Source organism: Brienomyrus brachyistius, chromosome 2 (assembly GCF_023856365.1).
Source record: "Brienomyrus brachyistius isolate T26 chromosome 2, BBRACH_0.4, whole genome shotgun sequence".
In the NCBI taxonomy this organism is placed as follows: domain Eukaryota; kingdom Metazoa; phylum Chordata; class Actinopteri; order Osteoglossiformes; family Mormyridae; genus Brienomyrus; species Brienomyrus brachyistius.
In genome coordinates this window covers 37,701,957-37,706,956 of record NC_064534.1, presented here as the reverse complement: position 1 = coordinate 37,706,956, position 5,000 = coordinate 37,701,957, and the positions used below count along the sequence as shown (strand labels likewise).

General features: G+C 44.5%; 1 protein-coding gene and 5 non-coding genes across 6 annotated transcripts in view; all 6 read right to left on the bottom strand.

The window, feature by feature from the left end:
- The window catches only part of LOC125712214 (uncharacterized), a 433,528-nt gene that overhangs the window by 162,454 nt on the left and 266,074 nt on the right, over nucleotides 1-5,000 (bottom strand). The window lies entirely within an intron of this gene.
- Nucleotides 173-291, bottom strand: LOC125736365 (5S ribosomal RNA). The gene has a single exon (XR_007395645.1). It is a non-coding gene; the product is annotated as a 5S ribosomal RNA (ribosomal RNA).
- On the bottom strand, nucleotides 622-740 carry LOC125735205 (5S ribosomal RNA). Its single transcript, XR_007394504.1, has one exon. It is a non-coding gene; the product is annotated as a 5S ribosomal RNA (ribosomal RNA).
- On the bottom strand, nucleotides 1,819-1,937 carry LOC125734374 (5S ribosomal RNA). The gene has a single exon (XR_007393689.1). It is a non-coding gene; the product is annotated as a 5S ribosomal RNA (ribosomal RNA).
- Nucleotides 3,015-3,133, bottom strand: LOC125734105 (5S ribosomal RNA). Its single transcript, XR_007393430.1, has one exon. It is a non-coding gene; the product is annotated as a 5S ribosomal RNA (ribosomal RNA).
- LOC125735432 (5S ribosomal RNA) lies at nucleotides 4,213-4,331 on the bottom strand. The gene has a single exon (XR_007394728.1). It is a non-coding gene; the product is annotated as a 5S ribosomal RNA (ribosomal RNA).

Here is a 5,000-nt window from a genome sequence, read left to right as displayed (position 1 = left end):
TAAGTTGTAAAACGTGAATGGGGAGTGACAGTCTTCAAGTTTGTGAGAAGATCGCGCCTTTATGAATGAGAGAAAAAAAAAAATATATATAAAATAGTAAAATGGAAGGGGAGTGATAGATTTAAATTAATCGTGAAGTGGAGCGCCCCCCGTTTAAAGTAAAAGTGAGAAAAGCTTACAGCACCTGGTATTCCCAGGTGGTCTCCCATCCAAGTACTAACCAGACCCTACCCTGCTTAGCTTCCGAGATCAGACGAGATCGGGCGTGTTCAGGGTGGTATGGCCGTAAGCGAGAGATGCTACCAAAAACAGCCCTTTTGCATTACACGCCTCTATACATGCCAGTTAGTCCCATTGGATCCTACTCCTGGTTTTTTTTTTTTTTTATCTGACTCACACTTCTTTGTGAGAAGATCGCGCCCTGGTGGAATAAAGGCACGAACAGCTTACAGCACCTAGAATTACCAGGAAGTATTTAGAGTAAAACGGTTTGTAAAAGCTGCCTTTATGAATGAGAGAAAAAAAAAATATATATATATAAAATAGTAAAATGGAAGGGGAGTGATAGATTTAAATTAATCGTGAAGTGGAGCGCCCCCCGTTTAAAGTAAAAGTGAGAAAAGCTTACAGCACCTGGTATTCCCAGGTGGTCTCCCATCCAAGTATTAACCAGACCCTACCCTGCTTAGCTTCCAAGATCAGACGAGATCGGGCGTGTTCAGGGTGGTATGGCCGTAAGCGAGAGATGCTACCAAAAACAGCCCTTTTGCATTACACGCCTCTATACATGCCAGTTAGTCCCATTGGATCCTACTCCTGGTTTTTTTTTTTTTTTATCTGACTCACACTGCAGCACCACCATCCAATCGGCAGCGCCGGACCCACACCAAACATTCACCAAACTACTCAGCCGGCAGCCTACCACAATTATTCCATTCTTTCCGCATCCGCACACTTCCTTCTTTTTAACTCCTTTTCACTACCGCACAGGTTAATCGCCGCACGTCCTCCGTCGGCAAACATTACTCCTTTGCCTACTGCATGCAGGCTTCTCTTAACGACCCTCTGTTATCAACTCCGCTAACAGCCACAAAATCTCCGCCGCACGAAGCCCACTGGTAGCTGCTGAATCACATGCTTCCCCAAAACGTCGCGCTGTCAGAACACTGGGAGCTACACACACCAACAAGTCCATACTGCAGGCTGCAGCCAGAACAATTTTCTACATTCAAACATCGACGGCCTCTTCTCTCTAAAAATTCACCAGACCGCTTCTACCACCAGCAAAGAAGTTTCCATCCCTAATTCCTCTGTGATTCCCACTAACCTAAACATTAAGCTGGCATTGAAGGGTGTGAATTACCCCGGCCAATCTGTTCTTTTAAATACAGCTTTTAGCAAGTTTTGAAAGGAGAAGAGCAGAACTTGCTATGCCAATAATATCGAGTCTTCTGTGGCGAAGTGGTTTTTGCATAGAAAACAAAGCGGTCAGTTGAAGAGGAATAATATCAGTACTTTGTTTAAAACTTTGTGTAAAAAGCTGTCTCTTTATCATTAACAATAAGTTGTAAAACGTGAATGGGGAGTGACAGTCTTCAAGTTTGTGAGAAGATCGCGCCCTGGTGGAATAAAGGCACGAACAGCTTACAGCACCTAGAATTACCAGGAAGTATTTAGAGTAAAACGGTGTGTAAAAGCTGCCTTTATGAATGAGAGAAAAATATATATATATATATAAAATAGTAAAATGGAAGGGGAGTGATAGATTTAAATTAATCGTGAAGTAGAGCGCCCCCTGTATAAAGTAAAAGTGAGAAAAGCTCACAGCACCTGGTATTCCCAGGAGGTCTCCCATCCAAGTACTAACCAGACCCTACCCTGCTTGGCTTCCGAGATCGGATGAGATCGGGCGTGTTAAGGGTGGTATGGCCATAAGCGAGAGACGCGACCAAAAACAGCCCTTTTGCATTACACGCGTCTATACATGCCAGTTAGTCCCATTGGATCCTACTCCTGGTTTTTTTTTTTTTTTTATCTGACTCACACTGCAGCACCACCATCCAATCGGCAGCGCCGGACCCACACCAAACATTCACCAAACTACTCAGCCGGCAGCCTACCACAATTATTCCATTCTTTCCGCATCCGCACACTTCCTTCTTTTTAACTCCTTTTCACTACCGCACAGGTTAATCGCCGCACGTCCCCCGCCGGCAAACATTACTCCTTTGCCTACTGCATGCAGGCTTCTCTTAACGACCCTCTGTTATCAACTCCGCTAACAGCCACAAAATCTCCGCCGCACGAAGCCCACTGGTAGCTGCTGAATCACATGCTTCCCCAAAACGTCGCGCTGTCAGAACACTGGGAGCTACACACACCAACAAGTCCATACTGCAGGCTGCAACCAGAACAATTTTCTACATTCAAACATCGACGGCCTCTTCTCTCTAAAAATTCACCAGACCGCTTCTACCACCAGCAAAGAAGTTTCCATCCCTAATTCCTCTGTGATTCCCACTAACCTAAACATTAAGCTGGCATTGAAGGGTGTGAATTACCCCGGCCAACCTGTTCTTTTAAATACAGCTTTTAGCAAGTTTTGAAAGGAGAAGAGCAGAACTTGCTATGCCAATAATATCGAGTCTTCTGTGGCGAAGTGCTTTTTGCATAGAAAACAAAGCGGTCAGTTGAAGAGGAATAATATCAGTACTTTGTTTAAAACTGTGTGTAAAAAGCTGTCTCTTTATCATTAACAATAAGTTGTAAAACGTGAATGGGGAGTGACAGTCTTCAAGTTTGTGAGAAGATCGCGCCCTAGTGGAATAAAGGCACGAACAGCTTACAGCACCTAGAATTACCAGGAAGTATTTAGAGTAAAACGGTGTGTAAAAGCTGCCTTTATGAATGAGAGAAAAATATATATATATATAAAATAGTAAAATGGAAGGGGAGTGATAGATTTAAATTAATCGTGAAGTGGAGCGCCCCCTGTATAAAGTAAAAGTGAGAAAAGCTTACAGCACCTGGTATTCCTAGGTGGTCTCCCATCCAAGTACTAACCAGACCCTACCCTGCTTAGCTTCCGAGATCAGACGAGATCAGGCGTGTTCAGGGTGGTATGGCCGTAAGCGAGATATGCTACCAAAAACAGCCCTTTTGCATTACACGCCTCTATACATGCCAGTTGGTCCCATTGGATACTACTAATGTTCTTTTTTTTTTTTTTATCTGACTCACACTGCAGCACCACCATCCAATCGGCAGCGCCGGACCCACACCAAACATTCACTAAACTACTCAGCCGGCAGCCTACCACAATTATTCCATTCTTTCCGCATCCGCACACTTCCTTCTTTTTAACTCCTTTTCACTACCGCACAGGTTAATCGCCGCACGTCCCCCGCCGGCAAACATTACTCCTTTGCCTACTGCATGCAGGCTTCTCTTAACGACCCTCTGTTATCAACTCTGCTAACAGCCACAAAATCTCCGCCGCACGAAGCCCACTGGTAGCTGCTGAATCACATGCTTCCCCAAAACGTCGCGCTGTCAGAACACTGGGAGCTACACACACCAACAAGTCCATAATGCAGGCTGCAGCCAGAACAATTTTCTACATTCAGACATCGACGGCCTCTTCTCTCTAAAAATTCACCAGACCGCTTCTACCACCAGCAAAGAAGTTTCCATCCCTAATTCCTCTGTGACTCCCACTAACCTAAACATTAAGCTGGCATTGAAGGGTGTGAATTACCCCGTCCAATCTCTTCTTTTAAATACAGCTTTTAGCAAGTTTTGAAAGGAGAAGAGCAGAACTTGCTATGCCAATAATATCGAGTCTTCTGTGGCGAAGTGGTTTTTGCATAGAAAACAAAGCGGTCAGTTGAAGAGGAATAATATCAGTACTTTGTTTAAAACTGTGTGTAAAAAGCTGTCTCTTTATCATTAACAATAAGTTGTAAAACGTGAATGGGGAGTGACAGTCTTCAAGTTTGTGAGAAGATCGCGCCCTGGTGGAATAAAGGCACGAACAGCTTACAGCACCTAGAATTACCAGGAAGTATTTGGAGTAAAACGGTGTGTAAAAGCTGCCTTTATGAATGAGAGAAAAATATATATATATATATAAAATAGTAAAATGGAAGGGGAGTGATAGATTTAAATTAATCGTGAAGTGGAGCGCCCCCTGTATAAAGTAAAAGTGAGAAAAGCTTACAGCACCTGGTATTCCTAGGAGGTCTCCCATCCAAGTACTAACCAGACCATACCCTGCTTGGCTTCCGAGATCGGATGAGATCGGGTGTGTTCAGGGTGGTATGGCCATAAGCGAGAGACGCAACCAAAAACAGCCCTTTTGCATTACACGCGTCTATACATGCCAGTTAGTCCCATTGGATCCTACTCCTGGTTTTTTTTTTTTTTTTATCTGACTCACGCTACAGCACCACCATCCAATCGGCAGCGCCGGACCCACACCAAACATTCACCAAACTACTCAGCCGGCAGCCTACCACAGTTATTCCATTCTTTCCGCATCCGCACACTTCCTTCTTTTTAACTCCTTTTCACTACCGCACAGGTTAATCGCCGCACGTCCCCCGCCGGCAAACATTACTCCTTTGCCTACTGCATGCAGGCTTCTCTTAACGACCCTCTGTTATCAACTCCGCTAACAGCCACAAAATCTCCGCCGCACGAAGCCCACTGGTAGCTGCTGAATCACATGCTTCCCCAAAACTTCGCGCTGTCAGAACACTGGGAGCTACACACACCAACAAGTTCATACTGCAGGCTGCAGCCAGAACAATTTTCTACATTCAAACATCGACGGCCTCTTCTCTCTAAAAATTCACCAGACCGCTTCTACCACCAGCAAAGAAGTTTCCATCCCTAATTCCTCTGTGATTCCCACTAACCTAAACATTAAGCTGGCATTGAAGGGTGTGAATTACCCCGGCCAATCTGTTCTTTTAAATACAGCTTTTAGCAAGTTTTGA